Source organism: Rhinatrema bivittatum, chromosome 3, assembly GCF_901001135.1.
Source record: "Rhinatrema bivittatum chromosome 3, aRhiBiv1.1, whole genome shotgun sequence".
Taxonomy (NCBI): Eukaryota; Metazoa; Chordata; class Amphibia; order Gymnophiona; family Rhinatrematidae; genus Rhinatrema; species Rhinatrema bivittatum.
In genome coordinates, this window is record NC_042617.1 from 310595607 (window position 1) to 310622000 (window position 26394).

Below are 26394 nucleotides of genomic sequence, written 5' to 3' on the forward strand. Positions count from 1 at the left end.
GTAATGCCATCAGGACCAGGCGATTTATGAAGTTTTAATTCTGTTATGACTGTCTGAACCTCCTGAAGCAGAATAGGTCTATTAAGACCCTCTATTTGTTGAGCTGTTAATGTGGGAAGGGGCAAATTTTCAAAAAACTGTTGCTGATTAAGGAGATGAGGAGGATCAGCGGCATACAAAGTAGCATAAAATGTATTGAAAATTTTCCCAATCTCAGTGGTAGTGACAGCCACCGAACCAGACGATTTGCGGAGCGAACTAATGAATTTAGAAGGTTGTTGGGCTCTTGTTAAACGAGCCAACATCCTGCCTGGTTTATTCCCATGCAAAAACAATTTATGCTTAAAAGAAAACATATTTCCCATTGCTTTATGATGTATAATATCATTAAGAAGCATTTGGGTTTGTCTAAATTTATCTCTCCAATAGGCCGTATTAGTACAATTCCATTGAGTCTTAAAATATGCCAAATCTTTCTCCAGGGACAAAATTTGTGCATTTTGGTTTTTCCGCTTTTGAATAGTGTATTGCAAAATATCACCTCTTAATACGGCTTTCGCCGTTTCCCAAAACAGCACCGGATCGGAGCGGTGTTGCCCATTAAATTCGTCATACTGTGCCCACTTCTGAGAGAGATATTGCTTGAACTCTTGATCGGTTGCCAACCATTCCGGCATGCGCCATTGAAATAAGGAGGGTAACGCATTGGCAGAACCAACTGAGCACAGGACAGGACAGTGGTCAGAGATCACTAAATTACCTATATCAGCCTTTTCAACATTAGAAAATAAAGATTCAGACAAAAGAATGTAGTCTATACGGGATTTAGCAGGGTGTGCCCTAGCATAATGAGTGTGTTCCTTTTCATTCGGGTGAAGGACTCGCCACACATCAAGCAGTTGTAATGCTTAAGCCAAAAATGTAATTCCCTTCCCCTGGCCCATTCTAGACTGGAGACTATTAGAACATCTATCTATTGTGGGATCAACTACACAATTAAAGTCACCGGCGACTACCATTGGATATGAGCTCATATTCATTAAGCGAGACACCAACTCAGTAAAAAAAGTGTGATCATACTTGTTAGGCCCATAAACAGATACAAGCATAATCGGCTGTCCAAATAAACATCCTTTCAATAGAATAATTCTCCCTTCTGAGTCTGCCCACTGACTTTCCAATTGGAAGGAAACAGTTTTATGAATCAGAATAGCTACTCCATTCCGTTTGTGAGATCCTGAGGAGAAATATACTTGGTTATATCCTTGTTTGTTTTTCAATTTAAGATGTTCTTTGTCCAACATGTGGGTTTCTTGTAAAAATACAATACTCCCTCTCAATTTATGGCAATGCATTAAGACTTTTTCCCTTTTAATAGGGGACCCCATACCTGCGACATTCCAAGAAATATATTGTACTTTAGAACTCATTGGGACATCAGGTTTAGAAACTACCCCTCGGGGTAATGGAAATCCAAAGAAACAAGTTAAGTGTAACACATGAGCGCCCAGCTCGCTCATGTGCCCATATCCCAACATACCAGTGCCTTATACAACCGTGCTCACATATACCCATGAGTACCTGTAAAAATAGGTATAGCCCTAGAACTGCATCAACCAACATAAACAGCCTTGAACATGCAAGAATAACAGAACAGTGCCATGCACCCGGTGCTTCCCATCCCCCAACCCACCCCACCCCCCAACCCAGACCAGATAGAACCCCAAATCCCAACAAAATTCCCCATAATCTCTCCAAGATAAGAGACAGGATCAAAAGATGTGTTCAGTTATCTATCCCCATTTACTGAAAAAGAAAAAGCTAACAATAATCCATGATACCAAAAAGAATAAAAATAATAATGCAACTAGTAGGTGTCACGCCTGTTTGCGCTCATAACTATCACCAAATTCTAATGGGATAACACCATTTCCCAGCTGAGCAAGTCCACAGTAGCAAGGACAAAAACTGGTAAAGTCCTTCTTGAAAAAATATAGAAGGATGCGGTGAAAGCAAGCAGCCCATACTGCTCAAGTCGGTCAACCATCTTGTACAGTCACCACCGATTGAAGATATTTTTGGGCCTCCGAGCATGATTCAAATGCCTGATGCTTGCCATCGTACCACACACGCAGCTTTGCTGGGTACTGAAGCGTAAACTTAATTTGTTTCGCTGCTAATTGAGAGCATATGGGGCCAAATTCTTTCCGCTTAGCTGCTACCCGGGCCGAGAAGTCTTGGAAAATTTGTATCTGCTGATTCTGGAAGGTAAGCGATTGAGATTTCCTGGAGGTTTGCCAAATCTGCTGACGATCTGCAAAATCCAAAAAACGGGCCAGCACTATCCGGTTTCTTTGGTTCGGCAGCGCTCGGGCACCGAGACGGTGAGCCCTCTCAATTTTCAAGTTTGTTAACTGTGCGGAAAGTCCTAGGGCCTCAGGCAGCCATCGAGCCAGCTGGTCTGCAAGTTCATTGTCGGACACCGACTCCGGTATACCCACAAACCTCAGGTTGTTGTGGCGTGACTGATCTTCCAGATCATCGATCTTCTCATCCTGTGCCTGGACAAGTTGCTCCAGCTTATGTATTCTGCCCTCGTTGGCTAGGGCCTCGTCCTCCGCAACTGCCACTCGTTGCTCCAAGGCATCCAGTCGGGGGTGTAGTTCAGCGAATTCCGCCTTGAGCTCCGTAAGTTGTTCAGAGATTTTATCCAATTTACTAGAAAGCGCCGCGGTCACCGCTGAAGTTAGGGCTGCGATTGCGGTGTCATCATTCAGGCCCGGCACCCCTCCGTCCGCGCTCGCCGCCATTTTGTCTTCTCCCGCTTTTGTTTTCTCTTTCTCTTTTCTTGCGAGTTTAGGAGGCATCGCGGCGGGCGACTTATTCATGTAGCGGTCGATGTTCATAGGCACTCTCACACCAATCAAATCCCGGTGAAAAAACAGTTCCGCTGCTTGCTTTATACACCAAAATGGGGACGGATAGCCGGAGCTAGGAAAGAACCCGTCTTCCCCAGATCACCACATCACGTGACCTCCCTGGGTCAGCTTTAATTCAAAACCTCTGAGCACAGTAATCTAATAGAGGAGAGGATCTAATTTCAAAACCTCTGAGAACAGTAATATATCAGAGGAGAGGAACTGTAAGTAAGTTTAAGCTGTTTTTCACTTAAGAACTCTGGGTGTGCCAGCGTCTGTGTGAAAAGACTTTTGAACCAACCTGAACCAAATCATTTTTTTCTCTTTTTAGTGAGTTTAGGGTGAAACTGATTATCCTTTGTTTTACGCACTAAGGGGCGGATTTTAAGAGCCCTGTTCGCCGGTGCGCCTATTTTACATAGGCCTACCGGCGCGCGCAGAGCCCCGGGACTCGCGTAAGTCCCGGGGTTTTCCGAGGGGGGCGTGTCGGGGGCATGTCGGGGGCGGGCCCGATCCGCGCGGCGTTTTCGGGGCGGGACGTAGCGTTTCGGGGGCGGGTCCGGGGGCGTGGTTACGGCCCGGGGCGGTCCGGGGGCATGGCCACGCCCTCTGGACCCGCCCCCAGGTTGCGTCCTGGCGCGCTAGCGGCCCGCTGGTGCGCGGGGATTTACGTCTCCCTCCGGGAGGCGTAAATCCCCCGACAAAGGTAAGGGGGGGTTTAGACAGGGCCGGGGGGGTGGGTTAGGTAGGGGAAGGGAGGGGAAGGTGAGGGGAGGGCAAAAGAAATTCCCTCCGAGGCCACTCCGATTTCGGAGCGGCCTCGGAGGGAACGGAGGTAGGCTGCGCGGCTCGGCGCACGCCGGCTATACGGAATCGGTAGCCTTGCGCGCGCCGATCCAGGATTTTAGCGGATACGTGCGGCTACGCGCGTATCTACTAAAATCCAGCATACTTTTGTTTGCGCCTGATGCGCCAACAAAAGTACGCCAAATCGCGCTGTTTGAAAATCTACCCGTAAGGGCCAGATTTTAAAAACAGCGTGAGGGCGTAGATTTGTTCGCACAACCCGGCGCGAACAAATCTACGCCCAATTTTATAACATGCGCGCGGAGCAAGGTGCATGTTATAAAATCTGGGGTTGGCGTGCGCAAGGGGGTGCATACTTGTGCACCTTGCGCGCCGAGCCCTAGAGGAGCCCTGATGGCTTTCCCCGTTCCCTCCGAGGCTGCTCTGAAATTGGAGCGGCCTCGGAGGGAACTTTCCTTCCGCCCCCACCTTCCCCTCCCTTCCCCTATCTAACCCGCCCCCCAGCCCTAACTAAAACCCCCTCCTGACCTTTATCTCAAAAGTTACGTCTGCCTCTGGGCAGGCGTAACTTGCGCACGCTGGCTGGCTGCTGGCACGCCATCCTCGGCACGGCGGCTGCGCCAGAGGCCTTGGTCCCTCCCCCGGCACGCCCCCGGACCAGTGCCCCGCCCACGGCACGCCCCCGAGCCGGCATCCCGCCCACGGCCCCGCGCACAGAACGCGCCTTTTTGCAAGGACATACACGCGTCCTGGGGCTTGCATGCGCCACCAAGCCTATGCAAAATAGGCTCGGCACGCGCAGGGGCAGATTTTCTCGGGTTACACGCATATGTTATGCACGTAGCCTTTGAAAATCTGCCCCTCAGAGATCAGTTCAATTAGACGTTGAAGACACCACGTTTAGAAACATTATTTAAACACATCTTCGGAAGAGGGGATCATGGATAGTGTATTCAGGGAGCACATGCTTTGATTTATTTAAAGATAGCTAGGACTTCAAACACGTGCACTAGGAGACGGAGAGAAGAGGAGTGTTATGACCATCGGCCACAGGAGGCCGTGACCGACTCAACTTACATCATGTACAGCCCTGCTCTCCTCTCCTGGTGAACTCGCGGCTGGGGCTAGCCGCTACTGCCGCATACATCTCGGTTCCCGAGACTCCTTGTGGCGGCTGGGATGCCGCTGACCCACACGCTGACTCTAGGCCTTCCTAGGAGCGCGCGCCACCGGGCCTCCTTTTAAAGACCCAATGGCGGGAACCTCGGGGCATCCCCGACTGATTACATCACTAGATTTGGATTTATAAGCACCTCCCTTGGCCTACGCTAACCGACTTGGCAATGAGTTCCTTCGCCTACTGGTGCTTGCTCCTGTCTCCTCGGATCCGTGGTTCCTGACTTGGATCTACCTGTGGCTCTGGACTCTGGCTTGGGTACCCACTCCTCAGGGGCCTGCTCTCGCTTCCAGTGGGAGACCTGGTCTCTAGGCTTTCCCACTCCTCAGGGTAGCCCCTGTGCCTTCCAGAGGTCCTGCCTGCCAGCTTCCCTGCTCCTTGGGCTTGCCCCATGAACTACCTTACTGCATTGGAGATTCAACTCTGTGCTTCCTCGCTCCTCGGGGCAGTGCCTACACCAGTGACTGTACTCTGTGCTTCCCTGCTCCTTGGGGCAGTGCCTATGTTCTACACCAATGACTGTACTCTGTGCTTCCCTGCTCCTTGGGGCAGTGCTTACATTACTCTACCAGAGACTACTTTCGCAGCCCTGCTCCTTGGGGCAGTTTACGTCACTACTTCAGAGACTCAACTCTGCGCTTTCCTGCTCCTCAGGGCAGCCCTACGTCATCACACCAGAGCCTCTGCCCCTACGCTGTCCCGCCCCTTGGGATAGTCTCTGCAGTACTCCTCCAGAACTTCCTGTCTCACGCTCCCCATTCCTTAGGGCCTGCCTAGCGCTTCTCTGTTGGGGGTTTCTGCTCTGGTACTTGTATAATCCAGTCCTGCCTGAGTACTGTGTGTCTCCTCTGAACTGTGTCTCTTGTCCCTCTCCTCGGGACCCCTCACAGTACTCTCTCTGCAAGTACCTGCGATCGAGTGACAGTGACTCAGGACATTCCATCTCTCTACTAGTACTACCATGTCCCCTGCTGCAGCTGACCTCGCCAAATGATGGTGAGGACCTGTGGGGCTCCTCTCCGCAGGTTGCATCAACCCTCACCTCAGGCCAAGGGTCCACAAAACCCACGAATCCTAACAGATTGCCATGTCCATGGACCTGGCAGAGGTGTCAGCTATACAGACCATCCCTGGCCTGGCACAACGAATCAGTGAGCAACAAAAGTTCCTGGAAACACTTACAGCTCATCCCACCTTGGCATAAGAAGAGGACACCCACAGGGCCGCGGTGGAGCGCATCCCACCATAGACCATAGTGATGAGGAAACTGTGTGATGAGGAAACAATATCCAAGCATCTGAGCTGCAAGGAAGATGGGGCAATGAAGAAGCACTATGGGCCAACCTAAAAAAAGATGGGGCATCCATTTATATTGGAGTGGTTTACAGGCCTCCAAAACAAAAGGAAGAGCTGGACAGAGATCTGGTTGAAGACATCCAAAAGATTGGAAAGAAGGGAGAAGTGGTGATCGTTGGAGACTTTAATATGCCAGATGTAGACTGAAGAATCCCATCTGCAGAATCTAATAATGATAGAGAAATAGTGGATGCCCTACAAGTCGCTTTGTTCAAACAAATGGTAATGGAACCCACGTGAGAAGGAGCTATACTCGACTTAGTGCTCACTAATGGAGATAACGTCTCTGATGTCCAGGTGGGCGCCCATCTCAGCACCAGTGATCATCAAACGGTATGGTTTAATATCACAAAAAGCATACAGAAAAGAAGCACAAAGACCCGAGTTTTGCAGTTCAAAAATACGGACTTTGATGAAATGGGGAAGTATCTAGAGGAAGAACTAAAAGGCTGGGAGAATGAGAGAGATGTGGATCAACAGTGGATCAATCTAAAAGGGGCAATTACTAAGGCAACTAATCTATATGTTAGAAAAGTAAAGAAAAGCAAAAGAAAAATGAAACCTATCTTGTTCTCAAAGGAGGTGGCTGACAAAATAAAGGCTAAAAGAACAGCGTTCAAGAAATATAAAAGATCCCAAAGGGAGGAGCACAAAGAAGAATATCTGGTACAACTGAGGGAGACGAAGAAATTAATCAAGACGGCAAAAAGTCAAGCGGAAGAGAGGATTGCCAATGAGATAAAGAGAGGTGCCAAAATATTTTTCAGATACATCAGTGAAAAGAGAAAAGTTCAAAGTGGTATAATGAAATTGAAAGGAGGAAAGGATCAATGTGTGGAGAGAGACGAAGAAATGGCAGAAATATTAAATGAATACTTCAGCTCAGTGTTCACTAAAGAGGACCCTGGTGAAGGACTGTCGCTGCTTAACAAGGAACTGGAGGGGAGTGGAGTAGATGTAACTCCATTTACAGTAGAAAATGTATGGGAAGAGCTGGAGAAATTGAAGGTGGACAAAGCCATGGGGCCTGATGAGGTTCATCCCAGGATACTGAGGGAGCTAAGAGATGAGCTGGCAGGTCCGCTGTGTGACCTGTTCAATAGATCCCTAGAAACGGGAGTGGTGCCGAGTGATTGGAGAAGAGCGGTGGTGGTCCCGCTTCACAAGAGTGGGAACAGAGAAGAGGCTGGTAACTACAGACTGGTTAGCCTCACTTCAGTGGTGGGAAAAGTAATGGAGTCGCTGTTGAAAGAGAGAATAGTGAAATATCTACAGTCGGGACAATTGCTGGACCACAGGCAGCATGGATTCACCGGGGGAAGGTCCTGTCAGACAAATCTGATTGACTTTTTTGACTGGGTAACCAAGGAATTGGATCAAGGAAGAGCACTTGATGTCATCTACTTGGATTTCAGCAAAGCCTTTGATACGGTCCCACACAGGAGACTGGTGAATAAAATAAGAAGCTTAGGAGTGAGTGCCGAGGTCGTGGCCTGGATTGCAAACTGGTTGAAGGACAGAAGACAATGTGTGATGGTAAATGGAACTCTCTCTGAAGAGAGAGCGGTTTTAAACAGTGTACCGCAAGGATCGGTGTTGGGACCGGTCCTGTTCAATATATTTGTGAGCGACATTGCAGACGGGATAGAAGGTAAGATTTGTCTTTTTGCGAACGACACTAAGATCTGCAACAGAGTGGACACGCTGGAAGGAGTGGAGAGAATGAGACGGGATTTAAGGAAGCTGGAAGAGTGGTCGAAGATATGGCAGCTGAGATTCAATGCCAAGAAGTGCAGAGTCATGCATATGGGGAGTGGAAATCCGAATGAACTGTATTCGATGGGGGGGGGGGAGGGGAAGGCTGATGTGCACGGAACAGGAGAGAGACCTTGGGGTGATAGTGTCTAATGATCTGAAGTCGGCGAAACAATGTGACAAGGGCGATAGCTAAAGCCAGAAGAATGCTGGGCTGCATAGAGAGAGGAATATCGAGTAAGAAAAGGGAAGTGATTATCCCCTTGTACAGGTCCTTGGTGAGGCCTCACCTGGAGTACTGTGTTCAGTTCTGGAGACCGTATCTCCGCAGAGACAGAGACAAGATGGAGGCGGTCCAGAAAAGGGCGACCAGAAAGGTGGAGGGTCTTCATCAAATGACTTATGAGTACTTATGAGGCGAGATTGAAGAATCTAAATATGTATACCCTGGAGGAAAGGAGAAGCAGAGGTCATATGATACAGACTTTCCGATACTTGAAAGGTTTTAATGATCCAAAGTCAATGACAAACCTTTTCCGTCGGAAAAAAATCAGCAGAACCAGGGGTCACGATTTGAAGCTCCAGGGAGGAAGACTCAGAACCAATGACAGGAAGTATTTCTTCATGGAGAGGGTGGTGGGTGCCTGGAACGCCCTTCCGGAGGAAGTAGTGAAGACCAGAACTGTGAAGGACTTCAAAGGAGCGTGGGATAAACACTGTGGATCCATAAAGTCTAGAGGATGTGAATGAAGAGTGGGTGGCTTGCGGGAATGATGGCTACTGCCTGGAGATAATATCCTTATTCAATAAACATACACATGGTTAATGTGACTCCAACAATGCTCTAAGCTTCAACGGCAGAGGAAATGTGGAAAAAGATTTGCATTCACAAAAAAGCAGGGAGTAGCTTGCTTGTTACGGCGGTTTACTACTCCAAACCAAATAAGACTGATACTTCACTTTCAATACATATCCAGCATAGCTCTCTGCTTCAACGGCAGGGGAGAAAGACCAATACTTCATGCATACCCAGCATAGCTCTCTGCTTCAATGGCAGGGGAGAAAGACTGATACTTCACGCATACCCAGCATAGCTCTCTGCTTCAACGGCAGGGGAGAAAGTCCGATACTTCACGCATACCCAGCATAGCTCTCTGCTTCAACGGCAGGGGAGAAAGACCGATACTTCACGCATACCCAGCATAGCTCTCTGCTTCAACGGCAGGGGAGAAAGACCGATACTTCACGCATACCCAGCATAGCTCTCTGCTTCAACGGCAGGGGAGAAAGACCGATAATTCACGCATATCCAGCAAAGCTATCTGCTTCAATGGCAGGGGGAACGAAGAAAAGTGGATCTATATACAGACAACAACCAACAAGGACTGAATTACATAGTCTGGGTTAACAAATAAGCATGGGTGTAGCTTGCTTATTGCAGCGGTTACAACCCCTAACTAATTAAGCTAGATATTCACTTAGATGCAGTTCCAAACTGCTCGCTACATTAATGGTGGGGGTGGAAGGGAAATAGAACCAAAAGGTTACTAAGAGCCAAGACTAACAGAAGTATGAGAAAAAAAAAATAAAAAGTGCAAAGCTTGCTGGGCAGACTGGATGGGCCTGTTTGGTCTTCTTCTGCCTTCATTTCTATGTTTCTATGTTTCATTAAAATCGCGTGCATTCCTAATGAATGCTATTTCTTCGCATGTTTTTTTATAGCATCGGCCCCATTTAACCGGCAAAATTAAAAAAAAAATATCCAGTTTGTTTTAAATTATCTAGCTACAGTTAACTGGATAACTTTAATCAGGATAGTCAGTGGGATATTTATCCCATGGAGTAATTCAGATAACTTATCCTGCTAACTTAAGCTGGATAGGTTATTTGTTGTCCCAGTTTTTGAACATTAGCGTCTCTATGTCTGTGGGAAAAAAAAAAGCTTAATAAATCAGTCCCTTAGAATGTAAATCCTCTGGGGACAGGTAAACACTTCCTGTATCTGAATGTAACCTGTTTGGAAATGGCTGACCGGTCACAAAAGGTGGAATATAAATAAAATGATATGATCTGCAGTTCTCAGGATTGTTTACATATCATATAATGAATTAAAAGAACTAGCATCAGCTAAGTGTGATTCAGAAATTAGTGGCTTTTCTTTGTAAAGGAGATCGGAAAATCGAGTTGGTTCTCAGAAAATATCATGAACATTCTTATACAAAATGTAGACATTAGCAGGGTACTTTAGAACAAACTTTTCACCCATTTTAGAAACATCAGTGTGCAATTGCCAAAACATTTTTCTTCTTGGGCTGCTTTGTATGGGAAACAGCCAGAAAAGTTCTGACCCAACATCCCATGAAAACCTTTGTAACATTCTTAAAGAAAAGAGGCGTGGTTAAGTTGTTCTCTGGGACGAAGGGCATTTCCAGCTCCTTTGTCACAGACAGCACTTGCTGAGGGGAAGTATTTTCTGCCAAGACACAGAATGCCCTAGATCAAGGGTGCTCAAACCAGTCCTACGGGAGCTCCCTTCCCCCCCGCCCCCCGCTAGCCAGTCGGGTTTTCAGGATATCCCTAATGAATATGCATGAGATTTATTTGCTTGCACTACCTCCCATATATGCAAATATTTATCTGGTTAACTTTAGGAAAAGTTTCCAACACAACCAGAGTTAGCCAGATAAGTACGGGAGTTAACTGGATAACTTATCTGGCTAACTCAACTCTTACCAGTTATGCTTCCACCCCACCCACCTCTTAAGCTGGCTAACTAGTCGGTAAGTAGTTCTGGCTAAGTGGCAGCTGCTGATCCTGGCTAGATATACAGCTTCTGCCACTTAGCTGGATAAGTCAAAATGTATGCGGCTAAGTGATGCTGAATATGGATCGCCATATGGCACATCCAGTCTGCCCATTCCCATTTTGTAGAGTGCAAAACACCTCCAGTGCATACTTTAGAAGGAGGGGATTCAGTTGAGCATGGGCTTCCCAGCAATTCAGCCACATTGGCCTCTGCAGCTCCTCCCACGTCTGCTGAACCTGATGACCCAATAGCACCACTTCCTCCTTTGGGTAAGAACATAAGAACATAAGAAAATGCCATACTGGGTCAGACCAAGGGTCCATCAAGCCCAGCATCCTGTTTCCAACAGTGGCCAATCCAGGCCATAAGAACCTGGTAAGTACCCAAAACCTAAGTCTATTCCATGCTACTGTTGCTAGTAATAGCAGTGGCTATTTTCTAAGTCAACTTAATTAATAGCAGGTAATGGACTTCTCCTCCAAGAACTTATCCAATCCTTTTTTAAACACAGCTATACTAACTGCACTAACCACATCCTGCTGCAAACAAATTCCAGAGTTTAATTGTGCGTTGAGTAAAAAAGAACTTTCCCCGATTAGTTTTAAATGTGCCCATGCTAACTTCATGCAGTGCCCCCTAGTCTTTCTATTATCCGAAAGAGTAATAACCGATTCACATCTACCCGTTCTAGACCTCTCATGATTTTAAGCATCTCTATCATATCCCCCTCAGTCGTCTCTTCTCCAAGCTGAAAAGTCCTAACCTCTTTAGTCTTTCCTCATAGGGGAGCTGTTCCATTCCCTTTATCATTTTGGTAGCCCTTCTCTGTACCTTCTCCATCGCAATTATATCTTTTTTGAGATGCGGCGACCAGAATTGTACTGCAGTCTGGGTAATTTGCTGATGGTACTTTTGTTCCTGCTGTTCGGCGATGCTTCCTCAGCTTGCCCCTAAATTCCATTACAATAGCGAAGCAAATCCATTGGATGTAGTTTAATGGCATCCTTGGATGGAAAGACCCACGACCTTTTTTATGTTTAGGGATAATGCCCAAAGTAGCAAGAATAAATAAAAGGAAAAAAATGTATAAAAGCAAATAATAAAGTAAGCAGGACTGGTGCAATGATTTTAGGCACCCTAGAAGAATCTTGAACCTTGCACTCTCCCTCCTCTTCAATTAACATTCAAACCCATAGGCCATCCCTGCCCCCAAGATTTGGTAATTAATTTCAATAATCATGATTGAAACCCCCCCCCCTCCCAAAATAAGAACAATCTTCTAAATCACCAAAATGGACATATGAAGAACAATTCTTAAAAGCCATTTATATGGATAAATACAGCTTTACTTACGTAAAAGTTTTGTTTTTTTGTTTTGTTTTTTTAATTATTCACCCTAAAAGTTCCTAAAAATATGCATTGTTCAAAGGGAAAGTTCTTGTATTATTCCTTTGAGAATTGGTACAAAATCTGTTGGTAAAATTACTGATGGACTTGCCATAAAAAAAATGCAGTTTTGAAAATTGTCCCGATATTTTACTTTGTTTCATCTATATAGATATACAGCATGCAAATACGTTTCAGAAATCATGTCACAATGTTAGGAATGTGTCATCTGTAGTTTTGGGGGAGTAGACTGCAAATAAAAAAAGTCAAGAAATATATAAAATGTATACATTTAAAAGAAATCCATACCACATTGACTGAAGGTAATCTCTGAAATGACTGGCTGGGCTTTAAACAAGATGTTTCCCTTAATACTTACCATAGAAAAAAATTTCAAATTCTGTTGTCACCTCAATAACAATCGGAAAAAAAATTGGAGTAACAGTCCACGCTCAAGACAGTAACTGTTGATAAATACTCCATGCTCCTATATTTATAAACAAACACCTCAGTATCAATGACATAAACTCCCTCTATTACCATGCACACTATGAAGTAACACAAAATTCTGTAAAAAAAGTTCCCTCAGAAACTATATAGCAAACAGGGCCAAATTTTGGGCAAATGGTACCTTGGGTGACAAGCAACCCTCCCTCCAACTGATAGTGCCCCCTCTGGACCTCTCTTTGGCCGCAATGGGATGGTGTCCACCATGGCCACTGGATTTCTCTTGGCCACAATAGGATGGGATCCATCGCAGCCATCAGGCCTCTCTTTAGCCATGGCAGAATGAGATCTGCTGCGGCCACTACTGGCATCTATGACTACCGCACAATGGGATCCAATATGGCCAAACTACCAAGGAATTTGTGATGTGGTGGTGTCCAGGGAGCCACTCCTCCAGCTCACGGTGCCCTGGGCGATCTCCTAGCTCGCATACCTTAAAATGCAGCCCTGAAAGGAAACCTCCCATACCAGTGGCTGGGTACTCTTTGGATTTGACCCAGAGGTTCTAGAATTGTAAAGAAATTGCCATGTCTCCAAACAAACACCAGAAAACTCTGGGTGCTGCTGCAGAAGCAGATTGCCTGGGCCTCAGAAGAGCAGGAAGTCACCTGTGCCTGTGCAAGTGGGAAGAAGAAGGAGCATCAGCTATGCAGCCAGAAAAAAGGAAGAGCATTAGCCCTTGTGGTTGTAAGAAGAAGTATTGGCCTGCATGGTCAAAAGAATGAGCAAGATAGCACCAACCTGCATGGTTGTAAGAAAGAGGATGAGTCCTCTCAGCCATGCAGGCCTGAAACAAGAGGCTGTTGCCACTGGTGGGTTCGGAGTGAGGGGATGGGGCAGAGTGAGAGAGAATGAGTGATCATGTGTGTCAGCGTGAAAGAGAGAGAGTACATGTGTAGGCGACGGAGAGAATTTAGAGTGGGAATGAGCATGGTGTAAGAGGGAGAGAATTTATGAAAGTGAGCATGGGTCTGAGAGTGTGCATGAGTGTGAGTGGACATATGTGTGAAAGAGAGTATTAGAATGTGAGTAGGCATGTGTGTGTGCGTGGAAGACGGAGAGAAGTGAATGGGTATGCCCTGGTCTCAACCCCTTCCCAATCCTGGCCAATTTGAGAAAAAAATAGTCTCGCTACTTCTCCTGGCTCACCTGAGCTCCCTCAATACTTACAAGTCTCCAGTGGTCCAGTGGAGCCCAGAGCACCTTCTAGGGCTCCAGACCTGTTGACACCATTTTTAAAATGGCATCCCTGGGCTTTGAGCCCTAGGTGGTGATCTTGGCCCACTGGGGACTTGTAAATACTGAACGAACATCAGCTGGGCAAGGGGAATGGAGAGGGGCTTTTTTGGTAAGATTTGGAAGGGGGAGGGGTGGAGCTGGGCCATAGGACTTTGGAGCTTTTTACAAATATTTTTCTATTTTGGTCACTGCATGGGGTTGTGAGGGGAAATGGAATTGGGACAGGGTCTCAATACACCCCCAGGGTTTTTACCTCTTCAGGAGGCAGTTGTGTGGGCTACTTGGGCTTTTTAAGGATATATCTCCGGAGGATCAGGGCATGAGTTAATGTCCCAATGCTACCAGGGAAAGTTGAACCTTCAGGTGTAGCTAACTTTCAATCAAATAATGTGAATTTTGAGATAAGCTGCATTATTTAATTTGTATATTATCAAGCTCATTTGCATATGTTTGCATGCATTTGCAAGTAAATAAGCTCATTATAATATCCATGCACCTGATTTTTATAGGGGCAGATGACACACAGTATTTGAAATAATGTGCATTATCTCTGCATTAAAAATATTACTGCACAATAAATGCTGTTTACTGCACAATAAAGCCATAACACAGCTTAATAAATGTCCTACTTAGTTTGTAATCAAATAATATGAAGCAACTACCTCTCCTAAATTAATCACAAACAAACGAGAGAGGAGACTAAACTCACTCAATAAATCTAACAAATCAAGTATCGACGAACTTGTTATCCAACAATTATTACCCGACAAATGACAATATCATCAAGATTGTTGCTCTGGTATTGTAATCTGCAGCCTCTCGCCACGCAATGGGCCACAGACTGTTGTCAGCTTACAGAGCTTCTTTTATTGAAATCATTTACTGTCATTTGTCCACCCACCAAATACCTTTATTCAAAAAAACAATCCTGTAACCTTATTAATCTTTTCAGTAGTTTAAACTTTAACAGAACGGAACGTTCTTTAAATATCAAGTTCCACAAAATTGAATACTTAGCCATAAATTTTTCCTCGAGCAGCTACAATGCTTTGCTGTTCAATTTAAACGTCCCAACATGTTTCGACTGCAATATCAGTCTTCTTCAGGGGAATTATGATATCTCGAATCAGGCCAACATATTCCATATATCCTAAAAATTAAAAACCATAAATTAAAACCACTCAAAGCAGACCACACAGCCAAAATCCTAGTATAAACAATTCCCACAATTCTACGCTCTTAAAACGCCAAGGTTTTTAAAACACTGACCAGTCTATGTCTTTATTTAATCCATTAGGATCAACCGTATTGAAATAATAAATCCATTTTTGCTCTCTTTGGAGGAGGTAACCATCAAAATCACCTCCGCGACTCTTGGGCAGAGGTTTTTCTATTACAGCAAATCTTAAAACATCGAACGTATGCAAATGTGAAAGGCAGTGCTGTACTACCGGCGCTTCAACCTTACCGCGTGTAATGGCACTCCTGTGCTCAATCATGCGGGTCTTTAAACAACGTATGGTTTTGCCAATATATAAACGAGGGCATGGGCACCATAACCCGTAAATCACACCCTTAGACTCGCAATTGGTGAGAGATCGAAGCTGAAATTTGCCATTAGCAAAAAACGGTAGAACACTACCTGCAAAAGATTGAGTGCACACAGTGCAATTCCCACAAGGGAAGTGTCCTTTAATCCCAGAATCTCTGATCTCTCCATCATTCTTTTCATCTGCGAAGTCTGAGTGTACTATCATGTCTCTCAGGTTTCTTCCTCGCTTAAAGGCAAACCTTGGGAGTTCATTGAACCCATCATGTAAATGTAGAATGTGCCAAAATTTTTTTATGATATTCTGAACTTTATATACTTGCGAGGAAAACGGCAATACACAAACCAACCTGTTATTGTCATGTTGTACATTCTTAGGCAAAAACAATAAGTCTCTATTGATCCAGCGTGCTCGTTTGTAAGCCTTCCTAACAATCTGAGGTGGGTAACCTCTTTGCTGGAAATTCTGGCTCATCACTTGGGCTTTCGATTTGTACTCTCTGATATCTGAGCACAGTCTTCTCAATCGCAAAAATTGACCATAAGGTAAATTATTGCGCAGATGGTGAGGATGACAGCTGTCATACCGTAGCAATGTATTTCTGTCAGTCGGCTTCCGATATATGGAAAATTCAAACCCCACAGGTTGTAACATGATTAGAATATCCAAATATGCTACTTGACTCTTATTGAAGTTATACGTGAACTTCAAATTGTTATCAAAACCTTCCAACCATTCCATAAATCTTGTGAATTCACTAAGCTCACCCTCCCATACCACCAGAATATCGTCAATATATTGTCTCCATAATTTTATATGGTTGTTAAAGGGATTGTCTTTCACAAATTTTTCTTCGAAATTCCCCATATATAAGTTAGCCACGTCCAGAGCAACAATCTTGATGATATTGTCATTTGTCGGGTAATTAATTGTTGGATAACAAGTTCGTCGATACTTGATTTGTTAGATTTATTGAGTGAGTTTAGTCTCCTCTCTCCTTTGTCTACTTAGTTTGTAAGCATTTTGGGAAGGTACTTATGGTACCTAAATTCTAAACATGCTGTAAGATGCCTTGATCATTATTTGGAAAGGAGGCTAAAAATTCAAATATATTATTAGCAATACATATCCTACTGGGAAAACAGAACAGCCTGGACTACATAGAAACTACATGTTAGCAGAATACCTTAATGCTGGTTTATGCAGAGCACACAGAAAACCCTCACCAAATACAGAATGAGTGACCACAAATTATAAATAGAAATATGTAGACAAAAAATGAACTCTTGTCCATTTCAAATTTACCCCTTTCCCTCCTATTTCTAGCAGGACAGGAGAGGAAGGGATGGATTAAAGAGTAGAGTGATTCTTTCTTGTTCTGCTCTGTCACCTTTAGTTTTATCTCCTTATCCTCCCACTCTTTGCACACTGCCTGAGAAGGAAAGGGTTGGGAAGCAGAGGGCTGTTGTGCTGCCTGAAATTTGGGGCACTGGACTACTGAGTCATCTAGACAGAGCCCTGTGTGCTCAGGCTAATATCTCTGATGCTATCCTCAAAATTGTATTTTCCAACTCTGCTGTAGAATCTTAGAAAGAGGGCCTTTGGCCTGTTTGTGCTTTTTCCAAGGCTAAACTAAACTCACTGTGAAGATCTGATAGAATTAAGTGAACTATAATAAGCTTTGACTAGGATGAAGCTGAAATCAGTGTTTTACACTGTCCAGGACTCGTATAAACTAGAATTTCCTGCCAGCAGTAAAATGTTTACAGAAATAAAGGCTGTACATAGGCAGAAATAATTATTCATAAGGTACAGAAACTGCTAGAAATAAAGCTAACTAACAAAGCTTTTATTGGTCAGAACCTGAGTTTTATCTTGTAAGGAAATAAATCATGTTGTGAGTAAGACCAACCAAAAGTGCTAAGCTCTAATTAATAACTGTATACTAAGTAATGAACTACTGTATATTATTGAACAACTGAAATGATATATTGGTCTGTATTTCTTGATTTTTTTCAGATCAGCATATGGTTTTTCTGTTTCCTTTCATGAAAGTAAAATGAAGGAAATATTACTGTAGTGACTATCTGACAGCACCTAGTGAGGAGGAGCTCAGGCTTGACAGTTTGGTGCAATTGGCCATCTGGACAGCTGGTAAGGTAAGTAGTTTTGACTTTTTTTTTTCCATGTCACCTGATTTACCGTGTAGGGGTGAATTGCAGAGAGTCTCAGCTAATTCACTGTTACTCCCCCCCCCCCCCCCCGCCCCGGTTACTCTTTTAACTTCTAGTGGCATCTAGGAGCATCTCCTAGTGGCATCTAGGAGTAACTTCTACTGGTATACAGAAGTAAATCAATTGTGGTGTGGATAATTTGATCAGCTCCTGGTGGTTTACAGGAGTATCTTTGGTTGGCAAACTGAAATAAATCCACTGGCATGTGGATATTTATTAACTGGTGGCATATAGTTACAAAGTTGTGAAAATTTTAAAACCATGCTAGAAAAGTGTAGTAGAAGCAGAAGGAGTCTGAGAGGGCAGACGGGTGACTGGTCGAACATAGTAATATGGTGCCAGGTTCACTTCTGGAGCATGCCGGAGTGGGAGGGCCAGAGTGGGAGGGGGGTTGGGGCTTGGTTAGACTGGATTTCCAGTCAGCTAGGTAGGGTTGTTTCTCAGTTTAATTTCAAACTTGGATGGGCTTGGGGCCGATTGGCTCCTGGGGTACTAGGCCTGTAGGGTAAGGGGAGGAGTTTGGGGTTCAGGGTCTGTGTGACAGGGGGCATTTTTTGTCCGTCCATCGCAGCCATGGTCGCATCGGTGGTTTTTTCCTCAGCGGTGTTTTTTCCTTTAGTGGTGGTTTTTACTTCAGCGGCAGTTTTTTTCTCAATGGTGATTTGTTTTCTGTGCGGATCACGAGGTTAACGTCACTATGGATTTGGAGGAGGTAGCATTGGCGGCGAAAGACTGCAACAATGGTAATGATTGTGTTCTGGCGATGGCGGTGAGCCAGGCGGAGGCGGGTAGCACATCAGACCCTGTAGGGATGTTGAGCCTGTCCTTGGTGATTACTCCTCAGGGCGTTCAGGTTTGCTCAACTGGCAGAGGGGCAGAGGTTCTTCCTTCCCTTTTGGCCATGGTTGAGGGTGTTTTCAGATGAGGAGGCCTGGATGTTGGAGCATGTTGCATTCGTTCGCAGTCGTGACCTTTTCAGAATTGAGGGAGGACATGCCCAGGTCCTTTAGGAAGAAGATTAGACATAGGGGGCCTGATTTTAAAAAGCATTACTCACTTAAAAACTGGGATTTTACTCGAGTAAATGCACTTTACTCGTATAAGTGGGCTTTTGAAAATTGCTACAATATATGCCATGAATTGTCCATAGGATTTGCTCGCGTAAGTGGTCCTTTACTCAAGTAAATGGCTTTTGAAAATTGCTACAATAGCAGTTACATTTACACATGTAATCCTTATGAAAATTACCCCCAGGAAGTATATTGATATTTTTCAGCTTTTGGAGGGTCATAGAGGGAAGAGGAAAGAGAAAAAGAAAAAACGGGGTGTTGAGCATGTCCCAGGGGCTCAGAAGAAAGTGTGGTGTAATATTCCTCAATTGGATATGTTCTTTCTTCAGTTAGCGAGTGTCATAGGTCATCGCGACTCCTCACAATATGGGCTTTTATTGGTGTACATGGATGCGATTCTGGCTGCCAGTAAGGAGTAAAAAGTTGGTCCTGGCTTAACTATGACGAGTGTTTTCAGGATTGCATGGAGGAGATTAAGTTCATGTCTTGGGGTACTCAGGACATGGGTCTGTGGTTGACGCAGATGAATAGTAAGGTTCCTTCTTCTGCAGCAGGGAATGTCGGTGGTGCGGGTAATGTGGATAATCGGCCCTTTCGTGCAGGTCCCACACCAAACAGTGTGGGAAAAAACCGGACCGGGGCCTTAGCGACGTCTGTTGGCGATTCAACCATTCTGCATGCATCTTCCTAGATTGTAAATTTAAACATGTGTGTGCTAATTGTGGAGCAAGTCACCCTGCTTCCAAATGCATTAAGCGGATGGAAGACAGAACTATGGGTGTGTCATCTACCAAAGGTTCTTCAAAATGAGGCTCTTGAACGTGCCCCTACTCCAATTTGGATAAGCGCATTGTTGCATGTCTTGAGGTTTACCTGAAAGTTGAGACGGCAATTCTATTGCTACGGGACTTCGAGTTCGGTTTTCGTATTCCCTTTTCTGGGCCTGTATCAGTGGGGGGGGGGGGGGGGGGTGATTAATTGTCCTTCTGTAAGGAAGATGATTAATGTAGTTAGGGATAACTTCAGTGTGAGAATGACTCGGGGAGAATTGTGGGACCTTTTGTGGATCCCCTGTTTCATGATATGGTGTTGTCACCTCTGGCTGTGATTCCTAAAAAAGTCACAAGAGAGGGGCGGAGTGAAAAGCACACTCATATAGATAAATCGCAATAGAGAAATGTGTGGCACAAATTATACTGAACAATAACAGTTCACCAACAAAAAATTATTTAATTTACATATGCACACAATCACTATGCATGAAATTAAATACCACAATGAACATTAATGTATAAGCGAAGGGGTGATTGCTGTCTTCTTTTGGGGTTCGTGTTTGCGGGACAAGAGAGTCATTTTCTAGTGCGAAAATAGGGACATAGTCGAGGTCATTAACAATAGTTTGACTGAATGCATGATGGATTTCTGACCTGTTGCTGAGTTTGTACTTCCGTTGTATGACATTAAATGTGACTGTTTGGGCTCGTCATGTACCAGGTGTAGCTAATGGTGTGGCTGATTATCTTTCTTGTTTCAAGTGGGAGCTATTTTGCAAGCTTGCTCCAGTGGCGGATCCATACAGAGCTTCTGTACCTCCTTTCTAAAGGAAATTTGGTTCCCGGAAGTATGGAAGCTGCTGCGAGCATCACTAGCATCGGCTACTTGGAAGGGTTATGTGACTGGTGCCAACAAGGTGGTGTCTAGGGATGTGAATCGGGCTTCGGACGATTGAAAATATCGGACGATATTTTCAAAATCGTCAGAAATCGGGGGCTCCCCCAAAACGATAGGAAAACCCCACGATATTGATCGTGGGGGTTCTCTTATCGTTTTGGGGGAGGTTGGAAAAACGGCACACAAAAATAACCCCTAAACCCACCTCGACCCTTTAAAAACTAATCCCAGAGCTTCCCCACCCTCCCGACCCCCCCCCCCAAAAACATTTTACAGGTACCTGGTGGTCCAGTGGGGGTCCCTGGAGCGATCTCCCGCTCCCGGGCCGTCGGCTGCCACTAATCAAAATGGCGCCGATGGCCCTTTGCCCTTACTATGTCACAGGGGCTACCGGTGCCATTGGTCAGCCCCTGTCACATGGTAGGAGCACAAGATAGCATGGGCCATCCAGTGCTCCTACCATGTGACAGGGTCCGGCCAATGGCACGGATACCCTGGCACATGGTAAGGGCAAAGGGCCATCGGCGCCATTTTGATTAGTGGCAGCCGACGGCCCGTGAGCGGGAGATCGCTCCAGGGACCCCCACTGGACTCCAGGTACCTGTAAAAAGTTTTTTGGGGGGTCAGGAGGGTGGGGGAAGCTAAAGTATTAGTTTTAAAGGGTCGGGTGTGTTTTTTGTTTATCGGCTTGGGCGCAGCCGATAAACAAAACCGCGATCGGGCCCGATGAAAAAACAAACCACATGTGAATCGGAACCGGAATCCGAACCAATTCCGGTTCCGATTCACATCTCTAGTGGTGTCATCCCTTTCATCCTTGAGTTTGGGATGGGGTCCTGTTTTGGATGTTTTATTGCTGTAATTTATGGAGAAATCCAGGGCAGAGGGGTGTTCTAAGGCAGCGATAACTAGACAGCTGTTAGGTTTTTCCTTTTTTATGTAAGCACATGGTCAGGGTTTCCCAATGGACCGTTTTCTGATTCGGAGTTTATTGATTGGGTGGTCTAGGAGTACTGTGCATAGTGTAGATGGGTGTTTGCCCATTACACATGACATTCTTCTTAAGTTATGGGATATCTTGTCAAGCATTTCCACATCCCAATATGAATGTTGTCTTTTTTGTGTAGCTTTTGTGTTGGCCTTTTTGGGGCATTCTGAGTTAGTGAGTTGGTAGCCAGAGCAACAAAAGGAGTGGAGTCTACTGGTTTGTTAGATCAGCATGTGACCTTATCTAGTGAGTCAATCATGCTGTACACCCCGAGATCAAAAACTGATCAGAATGGAAAAGGGGTTTCCGTGATCCTGCGGGCAATGCCAGATCTACGCATGTGTCCAGTGGTAAATTTGTTAGCTTTTTCCCAGATTCGGGCTCCAGGGGGTGGGGGTGGGGGGGCCACTCAATTTTTAGTTCATGCTGACCTTCGCCCACTGACCAAATATCAATTTCAAATGATGTTGCAGTCTAGTTTGTCAGCAATTGGATTAGATGTCAGCCAGTTCGGGACTCACTCATTTAGGATTGGAGCTGCAACTTGGCGGCTCATGTGGGCCTGTCTGGGGGGGTAATTTAGAGGATTGGTCAGTGGAGATGAGATGCATTCGAGGGTTATGTCCATCCAGGGCCTCTATGATGTGGATGCATTTTCTAATTCTTTTTTCTTCTTAGGTACTGCATGCTCAGGGTGTTGTGCATAGATTGTTAGTCATTCCTATACCGTGTGGGCTTACAAACATGCACATGGATAGCCTTATGGGTCTCAATTGGACTTGACTCAACGAGGCATGATTGTTCACTGGTTGGGGCGTAGGGGGATGCTTTAGCATGAACTGATCCCATGTTTGTGATGAGGTTTGGAGCGGTTTGGTCAGCTGTGTGTATTGATCATTCATTTGAGGGGTAATGATTGGGTAAAATGTCAAGGTGCAAATTCATCAGCATGGTCTGCAAATATTTAATGTTTGTTTCCATATTGTTACTTACTGCTGTAATTTATTGGTCTGACATTATAGCAAGGCCCACTGAGATGAGTAATTTAATTTGGCTTGGCGTCAGTAAAAAGCCAATCAACAGATTGTTGCGGGGTTGTCATTAGGGATGTGCAGACCAAAAGTTTAAGTTCATAAGTCCATAAGTCAAAAGGGGGTCCCATTTGCGGTCAATATGGACATATGGAGAATTCCATAAGTTGAGTCTATGTCCATATGTGCAAATAAAATTTAAACCCCTCACCCGCCTTAATCCCCCCCCCCCCCCCAAGACTTACCAAAACTCCCTGGTGGTCCCAGCGGGGTCAGGACGCCATTCCTGAACTCCTTTGCAAGGAGCACAGGACGTCGGCGTCACGTCGGAGTGACGCGGCGTCACGTGATTCCCCTCGGGTTCGCTCCCGGACCCCTCGTTGGGCTCAAAAGGCACTTTTGGGACAGCTTGGGGGGGGGGCCCTCCTGACCCTCCCAAGCTGGCCAAAAGTGCCTTTTGGGCCCAACGAGGGGTCCGGGAGCGAACCCGAGGGGAATCACGTGATGCGGCGTCACGTGATTCCCCTCGGGGTTCGCTCCCGGACCCCTCGTTGGGCTCAAAGGAACTTTTGGCCAGCTTGGGGGGGCCTCCTGACCCCCCCAAGTTGGCCAAAAGTGCCTTTTGGGCCCAACGAGGGGTCCGGGAGCGAACCTGAGGGGAATCACGTGACGTCGGCGCCACGTCAGAGTGACGCGGCGTCACGCGATTCCCCTCGGGTTCGCTCCCGGACCCCTCGTGGGCTCAAAAGGAACTTTTGGCCAGCTTGGGGGGGCCTCCTGACACCCCCAAGCTGGCCAAAAGTGCCTTTTGGGCCCAACGAGGGGTCCGGGAGCGAACCCGAGGGGAATCACGTGACGTCGGCGCCACGTCAGAGTGACGCGGCGTCACGTGATTCCCCTCGGGTTCGCTCCCGGACCCCTCGTTGGGCTCAAAAGGAACTTTTGGCCAGCTTGGGGGGGCCTCCTGACCCCCCCAAGCTGGCCAAAAGTGCCTTTTGGGCCCAACGAGGGGTCCGGGGGCGAACCCGAGGGGAATCACGTGACGCCGCGTCACTCCGACATGATGCCAACGTCACGTGATTCCCCACGCGTCCGCTCCCGGACCCTCACGGAACTTTTGGCCAGCTTTGGTAAGTCTTGGGGGGGGATTAAGGAGGGTGAGGGGTTTAAATTTTTATTTAGATCAACAATCACGATTTACAACGTATTCAACATAGCTATGTTGAATAAGTTGGAAATCCGATCGTTTAAGCCTCATCTTTTTTTTAAGTTAAAAAAAAAAAAAAAGTTGCGTTTTCCATTTAAGTTCAAAACGAATGCACACCCCTAGTTGTCATATTTGACATGAGTGGTCATGGGATTTGGAGCAGGGACTATTCAGGGATGACAGAGTCCATTTAACTTTTATCGGTTTGGATCTGTTCCTGAACTCATTTCAGGAGGCCTTGGAAGAATTGTTTTGTTAGGAATCTTGGCTGCATCTTTGGGAATCACAGGCTATTTCATACTAGTGTCTGTGGCGAGTTGCCTGAGCCGGTTTGGGGTTCAGTGTTATGCTGAATTGTTTGCGAATTGACAGCAGTCATGTCTCGACCTATAGAGGACAACTGGGTGCAGTTGTCCCCATATGGCTCCTTGCTGGGAAGTGGCGGGATCGTGGAAATGAGTTTGTGTTGTGCAGGAACCTGCTGGTCGGGTGGCTGGTGGTGATTATTTTGCTGGCTGGTGGCAAATGGTCACTGAGAGTTCCTTAAACTTGTATGTGGGGGGGCTTGGGCACCTGATTGTATAATGTAATAAAGCTGTTGTTAGTGTGTTCATTATTGGTACTTGTAAAAGAGCAGATGTGGAACCAAGTGTATGTCCTGGCTACCCATATTTTGCTCTTTCTGGTCCTAAATAAAACTATAAGTATATTTTTATGGAAGGAACAACTCTGGACTCTCTTCCAATCTCTCACTCCTTCGAGTGTCTTTACTTAACTCTGCATCATGTCTCCCTCTCATTGAAGATAGTGCCACCCGTAATTGTTCCTTTGCAGAGGAAAACAAACTGTCAAATCCATTCCTCTTTTTCCATTCTTCTCTCCAGACTTTAAATGTTTCTTCTTATCTCTTTAGCTATAGCCAAATTCCTTTCCTTCTTCAAAGTGAAAATTATATTTTATATTTAAGTATTAAATATTTATACTTTGCAGATATTGTTCTCATTTTGAAGGTTATAGCATGTGATGGTTGTTGAGGTATGTCATTAGTGGTCAGAAAGTTTGTTAATGAGTTGATAAGAAAACCAGATTCCTGTTCTTAGGTTAGGATAGTGTGATACTAAGGTTATACAAATTATTATCATGTAGCTCTGACCATACTGTGTGGCAAGATATCATGAGGTGTGTATTTATGCTACAGAAAGGAAAGAAAAGCAAGTAATATTCATTCTGCTATTATTGTGTCTTTTGCCTTGTTTGTACTAAGTTAGGCAGCTACTAGAGAGACATCTCTCCAGAGAATGGAAAATTCTTTCTGGTTTTAAGTTATGTCATTGCATTTATAATAGATTTTATCTTACTAAGGAATTTCAGCATTCTGAATATCTTGAAACATACAACACAGGGACACATTGACATTTGTGCACAAAGTTGATTTGGAGATCTAGATTATATAATACTTTTAAAACTGATTTTTTTAAATATTAGTGTTACTAGTTTACTAGAATAAATTGTATGTGAAAAAAAACTTGAGTTTCAATGTGACAACTGTGATAATGGATTCTACTTCATGTGAATAATTTAGATTGTTATAACAATTTATAGAAGTGTTACATTTGTACTTTAGCTGCTTAATAGGATAAATAGCTTCCTTCCTTCCTTTTATTTGTATTGTAAAAATAAGCAGAGATCAGAACTGTCTGCTTTATTCTGGAAATTGTACAACTAATTTATTTATTTTCAATATATTAAATAGTAATATACCAGCAACTAGTAAAGTTGTGCTAGTTTTTTTAAAGTAATTTCTTATGTTCTTATTTTTCACCGTAAACTTATTTTTGTTGTTTAGGAAGAGATTTGTCTCCCATGTGGATTGTGTGATGTCATATCCATTGATTAGCATTCTGGGATTTGTGGTTTTGTTTCTCTTGTTTCAGTGAGTTGGTGCTGAGTGTTGCGTCTGGCGATCCTCAGGCTGCTCTTGCAAACCTCTGCACTCACCTCCCCTGGCTGGGCCTATCTCGCTATCTCATAACGTGGCGGAATGGCGCCATCTACTCATGTGGCAGGCCGCTGCCAGCTCTGACCAGCCGCAGTCCTCCTTAGGCATGCGCGTACCTGACATCATCATATTAAAAGGGCCCACAGCAGGAAAAGCCTTGTGGCACTTCCTGATGACTTCACTGGTTCAGCGCTATGAAGGGCCCTCTATGTCTTTCCCTCACTGCCTCAGCAACAGGTCCAACTACTGTTTAGTAGTGCATATTGCATCCCAGCATTTCTGCCATCATTCTAGCCTGTCTCCAGTTTTCATTTCATCTAGTCTCCAGTCTTCATTCCATCCAGTCTTCATTCCATCCATGTTATATTTATTCTACCTGCCTCTATCTTCCTTCCAGCTTGTCTTTAAGCCTCCAAGTTTTCCATACCTTGTTGATTGTAACTTTGACTTATTCCTTTTCCTTTGTTATCTATTATTTACCAGAATTGTTACCTCAGTTTTACCCTTTGTTAAAATGTAAACCGATCCGATATGGTTATCTACTATGAAGGTCGGTATAAAAAACTGCTAAATAAATAAATGAATAAATCTTGACTCCAGTCTTCTTTCCAGTCCGTGCCATTCTTTTTTCGCCTGCTTGTTCTTAATCTTGCCTGCATGCCTCAGCCTATTCTCCCCTCTCCCTCTGTTTTG